This window comes from Narcine bancroftii, chromosome 4 (assembly GCF_036971445.1).
Source record: "Narcine bancroftii isolate sNarBan1 chromosome 4, sNarBan1.hap1, whole genome shotgun sequence".
Lineage (NCBI taxonomy): Eukaryota > Metazoa > Chordata > Chondrichthyes > Torpediniformes > Narcinidae > Narcine > Narcine bancroftii.
Window position 1 is genome coordinate 45,105,842 of NC_091472.1, and position 11,082 is coordinate 45,116,923.

Sequence of the window (11,082 nt, forward strand, 5' to 3'; positions counted from 1 at the left end):
GCTCCCGAACTGCAGCTCGGCCCTACGAGTGCCATAGGTCCATATACTGTTGTGGTTGGCAGCCCTCAATATGGCTTCTGCTAGCCTGCGCCTAGTGTCCAAACCTGTCGGGGGTATCACACTGACCTCTGCTACTATATTCACCAGGAAGCGTCTGACGGACAGGCAGTCCTAGACGTACAGGAGGCTCTCTTGGTGGCCAGCCATTGTGGCCATCAACGATGAATGGCCTTGTCATTTCCCTGGAACTCGCAGGGGGACTGGCATTGACGGGCCTCAGTGCCCCATCTCCAATGGTAGAAGCACCATCTGTCGCTGGACTCACTACTTCCTCTCGTCTGCTGATCCTTGCTTGGGACTGCTCTGGTCTGATTGCGGGACTTCTTTACGAGCCCCATGGTAGCTGAAAACTTCTGTTTCTGTTTCCACAGAATGTCTGCCTGTGTTGCGACTTTCTGAGGGTCGGTGAAATCCGCATTCGCCAGGAGCAGTTGGATGTCTTCAGGCACCTTTTCCAGGAACGCCTGCTCGAACATGATGCCAAGTTGCTCATCTCCTAGGAGGGCCAGCATCTTGTTGATGTGCCAATGGGAATCTGTCTCCAAGTCCATCCAGGTGGAGCAAACGTGCTCTTCGCTCTCGCCACGAGAGTCAGAACATCTCAGTTAATAGCTCTTTGAAGGCAGTGTAAGTGCCTTCTGATGGTGGCCTGTGGATAAAGTTGGCCACTCAGTCTGCAGTCTGTGGATCCAGGGCGCTGACCACATGGTTGTACCGGGTGGTCTCTACTGTGGTGCCCCAGATCTGGAACTGAGCCTCCGCCTGGTCGAACCACATGCCGGGTTGAACTGTGTATATGAATGCCTTTCTTCCCCACCCTGTTTCTGTTGAGTTAGCTACGCAGCTTAATCAACACCATTTTAGGGCTGTTGGTCTGATGCTGCCCCAGCTTCTACCCTCACTGGTTTGTTGTCCTGGGAATCGCTTTAGCAATCTCTGTCCACATCTGCAGCTGTACGATGTGCTGGCCCAATCTCCACAATTGCAGGCTGCCACACCAATCTATTTTTAAAAGTCAAGATCGAGCCCACATTCACCACATCAGATGGCAGCCCATTCACACTCCCACCACTCTGAGTGAAGAATTTACCCCTAATGTTCCCCTAAGCCTTTCTCCTTTTAGCTTAAAACTATATCCTCTCATATTTATTTCCCCCATCTAAGTGGAAAAAGCTTACTCACATCTATTCTGTCTATACCTCTCACAATCTTGTAAACCTCTATCATTTCTCCCTTTATTCTTCTTCGCTCCAAGGAATAAAGTCCTAACCCTGTTACTCAACTCCTGAAGACCCGGCAACATCTAGTAAACATTATCTGCACTCTCTCACTCTCATTGCTATCCTTCCTGTAGTTAGGCAACCAGAACTGCACACAATTTTTCAAATTTGGCCTCACCAATGTCTCAAACAACTTCAACATGCCATCCCAACACCTATACTCAATATTTTGATTTATAAAGTATAGTAAACCACTGTTATTCTATGATTGGCCACCTCCTGAGACTGATCTTACCCATTATCCCTTTCATGTTTCCCAGTCTTCCTGCCTTAATCAGTCAGTGAGGTTGGTTGGTGTTCCAGTGTATAGTCAATAAAAGCCTATCAGTTTCACAACTTCAGTCTTTTGTCATAACTGATGGTACATAAAGATGTCAACAGCTGGTTTTTACAACCCTGTCCACCTACAATGCCACCTTCAGAGGAAAATGTATCTGTACTCCCAGATCTCTTTATTCCTATGCACTCCTCAGTACCCTACCATTTACTGTGTATATCCTACCTTGGTTTACCCTTCCAAAATGCATTACCTCACGCTTGACTGCATTAAACTCTATCTACCATTTTTTTGGCCCATTCTCGCAGTTGGTCCAGATCTTTCTGCAAGCTTAGAAAATCTTCCTCACTGTCCACAATGCCTCCTATATTTGTGCCATCAGCAAACTTGCTAATCCAATTTACCACATTATCATCCAGATCATCGATATAGAGACAACAAACAAAAATAGTCCCAACACAGAGCCCTGAGGCGCAACATTTGACACAGGCCTCCAGTATGAGAAGCAATCATCCACTACCACTCTAAGTTTTCTCCCACACAGCCAATTTCGAATTCCTCAATTGCTTTTGAACTAACCTCCTTGTCAAAAGCTTTACTCAAGTCCATGTAGTTTAACCTTCATCTACTGCTCAAACTACAGGGAAATCACGTTGCTCTCCATTGCAGGCAAAATCTTCGCTAGGATTCTACTAAATAGAATAATACCTAGTGTCGCTGAGAATATTCTCCCAGAATCACAGTGCGGCTTTCGCGCTAACAGAGGAACCACTGACATGGTCTTTGCCCTCAGACAGCTCCAAGAAAAGTGTAGAGAACAAAACAAAGGACTCTACATCACCTTTGTTGACCTCACCAAAGCCTTCGACACCGTGAGCAGGAAAGGGCTTTGGCAAATACTAGAGCGCATCGGATGTCCCCCAAAGTTCCTCAACATGATTATCCAACTGCACGAAAACCAACAAGGTCGGGTCAGATACAGCAATGAGCTCTCTGAACCCTTCTCCATTAACAATGGCGTGAAGCAAGGCTGTGTTCTCGCACCAACCCTCTTTTCAATCTTCTTCAGCATGATGCTGAACCAAGCCATGAAAGACCCCAACAATGAAGACGCTGTTTACATCCGGTACCGCACGGATGGCAGTCTCTTCAATCTGAGGCGCCTGCAAGCTCACACCAAGACACAAGAGAAACTTGTCCGTGAACTACTCTTTGCAGATGATGCCGCTTTAGTTGCCCATTCAGAGCCAGCTCTTCAGCGCTTGACGTCCTGCTTTGCGGAAACTGCCAAAATGTTTGGCCTGGAAGTCAGCCTGAAGAAAACTGAGGTCCTCCATCAGCCAGCTCCCCACCATGACTACCAGCCCCCCCACATCTCCATCGGGCACACAAAACTCAAAACGGTCAACCAGTTTACCTATCTCGGCTGCACCATTTCATCAGATGCAAGGATCGACAATGAGATAGACAACAGACTCGCCAAGGCAAATAGCGCCTTTGGAAGACTACACAAAAGAGTCTGGAAAAACAACCAACTGAAAAACCTCACAAAGATAAGCGTATACAGAGCCGTTGTCATACCCACACTCCTGTTCGGCTCCGAATCATGGGTCCTCTACCGGCACCACCTACGGCTCCTAGAACGCTTCCACCAGCGTTATCTCCGCTCCATCCTCAACATCCATTGGAGCGCTCACACCCCTAACGTCGAGGTACTCGAGATGGCAGAGGTCGACAGCATCGAGTCCACGCTGCTGAAGATCCAGCTGCGCTGGATGGGTCACGTCTCCAGAATGGAGGACCATCGCCTTCCCAAGATCGTATTATATGGCGAGCTCTCCACTGGCCACCGTGACAGAGGTGCACCAAAGAAAAGGTACAAGGACTGCCTAAAGAAATCTCTTGGTGCCTGCCACATTGACCACCGCCAGTGGGCTGATAACGCCTCAAACCGTGCATCTTGGCGCCTCACAGTTTGGCGGGCAGCAGCCTCCTTTGAAGAAGACCGCAGAGCCCACCTCACTGACAAAAGGCAAAGGAGGAAAAACCCAACACCCAACCCCAACCAACCAATTTTCCCTTGCAACCGCTGCAATCGTGTCTGCCTGTCCCGCATCGGACTGGTCAGCCACAAACGAGCCTGCAGCTGACGTGGACTTTTTACCCCCTCCATAAATCTTCGTCCGCGAAGCCAAGCCAAAGAAGAAAGAACCTTCTTGGTAACCTTTTCAAAAAACTTTACAAAATTTGTTAAACATGACCTACTACGCACAAGCCATGCTGACTGTCCTTAATCAGCCCATGGCTGTATATCCAATCTGTCAGAACTCCTTCCAATAATTTACCTACTACTGATGTCAGGCTCACAGTCCTATAATTACCTGGATTATTTTTGGAGCCTTTTTTAAACAATAGGACAATTTGGCACCTTACCCTTGGTAAACCCTTGGTTAAGGACATTTTGAATATACAGTATCTACACATTTCCCTCACAATCCAAGGGAATATCATAACTGGCCCAAGGGATTTATCTACTTTTATTTACTGTAAGTCAATAAGCACTTCCTCCTCCTGAATTTCCATATGTTCCATGATACTTCTGTTTGTTTCCCTTCCTTCCGTATCCACTATGCCAGTTTCCTGAGTAAATACTGATGCAAAATAAACAGTTTAAGATCTCCCCCATCCTGTGAGACCCCACACATAGTTGACCACTCTGATCCTCTAGGGATCCAATTTTGTCCCTTGCTATCCTTTTATTCTTAATATACTTGTAGAAACCCTTCAGGTTTACCTTCACAGTATTTGCCAAAGCAATCTCATGTCTTCCTTTTGCCTTCCTGATTTCCTTCTTAAGTATTTTCTTGCATTATCTGTACTCTTCAAGTACCTTATTAGTACCTGCCTTACACCTCCCTCTTCTTCTTAACCAGATCCCCAATATCCCTTGAAAACCAGGGTTCCCTATGCCTAGTAACTTTGCCTTTAATCCTAACAGGAACATACACACTCTGCACCCTCAAAAGTTTGCCTTTGAAGGCCATCCACTTACTTAATATGGATAAGTATTTCTTACATTTTCTATATTTTAGATTTCAAGCATCTAGCACTTATTACTGATTTTAATATGCCTTAGGAAGCTCCTCATTAAAAAGAATAATTTAATACTAAAGTCAACTATTTTAAATGAATTAAAAGCATTACTATTGATGAAAAAATTAAAGGAAACACTAATATGCTGGAGAAGCTCAGCAGGTCACACAGCATCTATAGAAGTAAAGGGTGTGGTAAAGAAGTATAGATGCTGTGTGACCTGCTGAGGTTCTCCAGCACGTTTCTGTATTGCACTTGACTCCAGCATCTATAGAATTTCTTGTTCAAGATTAAGCATTTACTTTCACTTACCTTTTTACTGATGACATTGTCCCCATTTAAGTGAATTGGGCTCATTGAATTGGTCCATTATGCTTCAATTGAAAGTCTTAGTTGGTCATGTCAGAGAACAGTTAATGAGCAGATTGCATTGTTTGTGGGCCTGAAGATACATTTTTTGACTGGCAGACTTCCTTTTTTGGTGGGTTTCAAATTTTGTTTGGAATGAACATCTGGTAATTTCACAGACACCAACACTGAAATAAGCTTTTAATTCCAGTTTATTTAATTAACTGAATTCCCCAGCTGTCACGTTAGGATTTGAATTCATCACTCTGCAACATTGGTTCAGACTTATGGATTTCTAGCTGAGTGAAAGAAAATTGTTTAAGCAGGAAGACAAATGGCTTTCTGTTTCAAAGAATACATTTGTCTGCTGTCACCTGGAGCATTATTCAGAAATACTCCAAAATGTGGCTGGTAAATTTCATTACAATGTTCAACTCAATATACGTAAAATGTACATGCTATGCACATGTGTCATGTGTCTGTTACTTGCAGTGGACTGTTTAGATCCGTCACCTCACAGCTCCTGTAGCCTGCAGTTGATCCTGACTGTCAAGGTTTCCTCAATAGACGATAGACAATAGACAATAGACAATAGGAGCTGGAGTAGGCCATTTGGCCCGTTGGGCCAGCACCGCCATTTTAGATCATGGCTGATCATTACCATCAGTACCCCTTTCCAGCCTTATCCCCATAACCCTTAACTCCGTTACCCACAAGAGTCTTATCTAACTCTCTTTTGAACATAGTCAGCGAATCCGCCTCTACCACCCTCTGTGGCAGAGCATTTCACAGATTCACACTTCTCTGGGTAAAAAAATGCTTTCTCATCTCCGACCTAAAGGGCCTACCCTGTATTCTTAAACTATGCCCTCTAGTCCTCGTCTCCCCCATCATTGGGAACAAGTAATCAGACTTCACCTTGTCTATCCCCCTGATGATTTTGTATACCTCAATCATGTCCCCCCTCATCCTTCTAAACTCCAATGGATACAAGTCCAGTTTTTCTAGCCTTGCTGCATATGACAACCCTGCCATCCCTGGAACTAACCTTGTAAATCTGCGCTGCACACCCTCTATAGCTAGTATGTCCTTCCTCAAGTTTGGAGACCAGAACTGGACGCAATACTCCAGGTGGGGTCTCACCAGGGCCCTGTATAACTGCAGAAGGGCGTCTCTGTTCCTATACTCCAATCCCCTCTTTATGAAAGCCAACATTCCATTTGCCTTCTTCACAGCTTTCTGAACCTGCATGCTAGCCTTCAGTGACCGGTGAACAAGTACACCCAGATCCATTTGCACTTCCCCACTCCCTAGCTTGTCTCCATTTAAATAATACTCAGCTTTCCTATTACTTCCCCCAAAATGAATAACCTCACATTTGTTCACATTGAAATTCATCTTCCATTTAGCCGCCCACCCCTCCAGCCTGTCCAAGTCCCTCTGCATTTTCCTTACATCCTCCTCACACCCCACACCGCCACCCAGTTTAGTGTCATCTGCAAATTTGCTCATGTTATTTATAATCCCCTCATCCAAATAATTAACATAAATTACAAACAACTGAGGACCCAACACCAATCCCTGAGGCACTCCACTCGTCACATCCTGCCATTTTGAAAAAGACCCATTTACTCCAACCCTTTGTTTCCTATCTCTTAACCAATTTCCTATCCATGTCAGCACCTTACCTCCAATACCATGCTCCCTGATCTTGCCCACTAGACTCCCGTGCGGTACCTTATCAAAGGCCTTCTGGAAGTCCAAATACACCACATCCACTGGCTCTCCCGAGTCCACCCTCTTTGTCACATCCTCAAAAAATTCCAGAAGGTTAGTCAAGCATGACTTACCCTTAAGGAATCCATGCTGACTAGCCCTTATACTATTATTACTGACTAAGTGTTCTGCTATTTCTCCTTTTATGATGGACTCCAATATCTTCCCCACCACTGATGTCAGGCTAACCGGTCTATAATTTCCCGTTTTCTCCCTCCCTCCTTTCTTAAAAAGCGGCACCACATCAGCCACTCTCCAATCCTCAGGGACCTCCCCTGAATCTATGGAACTTTGGAAAATGTCGACTCCATGGTTTTCATTTTGATGTTCTAGATTCCTTCCACACTGTAGCATTGTCGATCAACCACATTAGACTGAGAGTCATGATTAATAGGCTTTAATCACTTTAAGACACCAACACATCTCACATGTTGCTGGCTTGGTTCCAAGGCAGGTACAGAGGAAGGAGTTTGGGCGTCATAGCCTTTATAGGGATTTCCAGGAGGAAGGAATCACAGGTGCAGCGGGGGAGGGGCAGGGGCAGGCCAGCTCATACAATACATACATACATTGTAATCACATTCACCCTTTCTTCTGAAACAAAGACTGGCGGGGTGAAGGGAGTTAATGTTCGTTACAGTTTCAGCCTGTCCAATGGTCTCGTCTGTCATTGTGACTGTCATAAGGTTTGTTGTGGTTCAGTTGCTGGTTCCCAGGCGGTGTCTTGTGTGACAGGCTGTGCCTCTTGTGGCTGAGGGGGGATAGTAGGACTGTGGGGTTGCTCGATCTGGGTTTGGGGTGTTGCTCCAGACACAATTAGTGGGGCCTGCTGGCCAGGGTTACCATGAGGGGATGTTGATTGGTGGTCAAGGGATCCCTTGCATGCACCAGGTTTTGGATGGAAAACATGTCCTGCCACCCATCCTGATACCCCATGTAAGCGTATTGGGGGGTTGCGTGGAGGAGGTGGACCTTCTCGACCATAGGGTCAGTCTGGTAGCTTCTGATATGCTTCTGGAGTAGGATTGACCCACGGGTCATCAGCCAGGATTACAGTGTGGTTCCAGACACCTACTTCCAGGGGAAGGGAAAGAGCCTTTCATGCATTGTTGCATTAGTAGCTGTACAGAGGAGGGACCTGGTAGTGTGGAGCACCTCAGAGAAGATGTCTTGCCATTGGGAGATGGGCAGTTTTGTCCTGAGGGCAAGGAGGAATGCCTTCCAGATGGTGGTGTTCTCCCTTTCCATCTGGTCGTTCCTCCTGGGGATTATAACCTGTGGTCCTGCTCATGTCTATGCCCTTGGCCAGCACTGCTCCTCACTCATAAATGAGCATCCGTGGTCGCTATAGATATAGCAGGGGTATCCGAACAGAGAGAATATGCTGTGCAGTGACTTTAAGACTGTGGCCATGGTCAAGTCTGGGCAGGTGATGGCAAAAGGGAAGCAGAAGTATTTATCGATGATGTTTAGGAAGTATACGTTCCTGTTGATGGAATGGAGGAGGCCCTTGAAGTCTATACTCAGGCATTCAAAAGGTTGGGTGGCTTTAATTAGGTGGGTTTTGACTGGTCAATAGAATTAGGGTTTACATTCGGCACAGTCCATGTAGCTCTGGGTCAGCTACCTGATATCTTCAACCGAGTAAGGGAGGTTGTGTGCTCTAGTGAAGAGATGGAGCCTGGTGATCCCAGTGTGGCAGAGGTTGTTGTGGAGGAACTGGAGGTGATCCAACTGCAATTTGGCGTGTGATCCTCGGGACAGGGTATCGGGAGGCTTGCTGAGCTTCCCGGGCTGGAACAAGATCTTGTAGTTGTAGATGAATAGCTCAATTCTTCACCTCGGGATCTTGTCATTTGTAGCAGCCTGGGCACAGAGACACAGACCGGCACGCAAAATGGTCAACGAATGCAGCAACCATGTGGGCCTGAGGGTGACAATAGCCGTTGTCGCAGGTGACATCTAGACAGTGGGAAGATGGTGAACTCAGGCAGGAATGCTAGCCAATCCCAGGCTGGTGCTCCGATGACGCGGGGGCCTGATGTCAACACCTGTAGTCCATATAAGCGCGACGGCCAGTGCAATAAACCGGTCTCATTTTCCAAGGCTTTGGTATGCATGTCATTGTTCTCCACTCTCGCATAGCATGAACACTATATTGGTGACTCTGATGGGTTGGACCCCCAACTGGCAGTTGGACCTGAAGATGATGGATCAAGCTGAGCCAGCGTCTATCCACCGGTCTCCCTCAGGCTTCCAACATTCTGGGTGTCACATCCACATGTATGGTTCAAGAAGGTCGAGGCTTAGTTCCAGCTTTGACACATCACCGATGATGACTGCTGCAGCAACCACGTACACCTGTGGGTGACAACAGCCATTTTCCGGCTTTCCCAGCACGAGCACGCTCCCCAATTGCAGCATATGGGCAGATTGGGGATAGGGCCCCATCCACCCTAATGAGCGAGATGCTCACTCTAACCGAAGGCCACGAGCCTTTCCTGCTCTTTGATCAGATCTTTCTGGAGCAGCTGCCCAAGGATATACAGCTCTTGCTCACAGACGAGGACTTCAGCGGCCCTCAGAGGATCGCCACCCCGGTGGATATGGACCTTCATCCTCACAACAGTGGCACAACTGCTCCTGGCGGCCGACTTCATTGTTTGCTGGTCAACTTCAAGGGAAGGCGCTTAGTGCGTGCCAAAACCTTCCAAACTTTGCCTCTGGAGGAAGCCAAGCTAGCTGCCCCCCACCTGGACTCTGTAACACTTTCGGACAATGAATTTGCCCTTATCCTGGGGGAGTTCCCGCGATAGTGACACCATAGTCCATGACAGTGGGCCGGGACCTCCCATTTGCCTTCATCTATTTGGATGATATCTTCATTGCCAGGGCATTCCAAAACATCAAAGATACCTTCCTGGTCCACCCCAATCTGGAGGCACCTACCACCTGACAGTCTAATTCTCCAACACAGCAGTAGGGGGCATGCTGGAACAGCTCATTAAAGGCCAGTGGCAACTCCTGACCCTTTTTTCAGCAGGCAACTCCAACCCCCAGAGCTCAAATACAGCGCTTTTGACCAAGAGCTATTAGTGCTGTACCTGGCATTAAGATTTTTTCATTACTTTTTGGAAGGCCAACAATTCAAGGACTTCACCAATCACAAGCCACTGATCTTCCATAAGGTATTGGACCATGGTCAGAGTGATAACAGAGACTATTTGGCCAAGATAAAGTTCCAGATTTACTCTGTATCATTGCAAACATAAGATCTTATTTACAATGGAAACTGGTGTTATGCATATAGAGCAGTGGTTCTCAAACTTTATCTTTCCAATCCCTATGCTCTCTGTGATTAGAAAGGAATTGCTTAAGGTGGTACGTGAGTGGGACGGGAAGGTTAAGAACCACTGTTCTAGACACAATTGTTACTGAAATATTTTGCTTGAGAAAAAATGGTAATTGGAACATTTCCTTTGGAGTTATGAAACCGTGCACATAACAAGTCAATTAAGTACGATTAAAACAGAGGTTTTCAAACTTTTTATTCCCACTCACATACCACCTTAAGTAATCCCTTACTAATTACAGCACTTATGGCATAAGAAGTAATTAAAGTGGTATGTGAGTGGAGAGAAAAATGTTGAGAACCACTGATATAGAGAGTACACCTGCAACCTGATATAATTTTATGATGCTATAGCCAATAATTAATTACCAACATCACACATATTATCCATGTCTCATCTTGCCTTTCATTTCTCAATGAATGAAAAACATATTTCACATGAACTTACATACATTAGACTGATACAGGGGATTAATTAAAGGAGAGGTTGCATCAACTGTGATTTTGTTCCAATGAACGCAGTCAAAGTGATGATCCATCTGTGGTGTGTGTATGTTTATTAAATAAGCTGTTGGACAAGCCTTTTTCCCCTGGTGGGAGTGTACTAAGGAACCATAATGAGGTGAACATCTCAAAATTTTCCTCCCAATCTTCACACGCTCTTCAATTTAAATTAAACCAAATTACTATTTCAAAACTAAGCTCAATAAATTTTAGTCAGGCAAGAGTAATGAAATTATAGAACAAAGGCATTTGCATAGGGTCCAATCATAGATCAGCTGTGATATAAATGAATAGTGTAGCCATCCTGAGGGGCTATAGCCTACTCCTGATATTGGTTCCAGTGAAAGGGCGCAGTAAAGATTCACAAGAATACTACGTGGTCTGATCAGCTT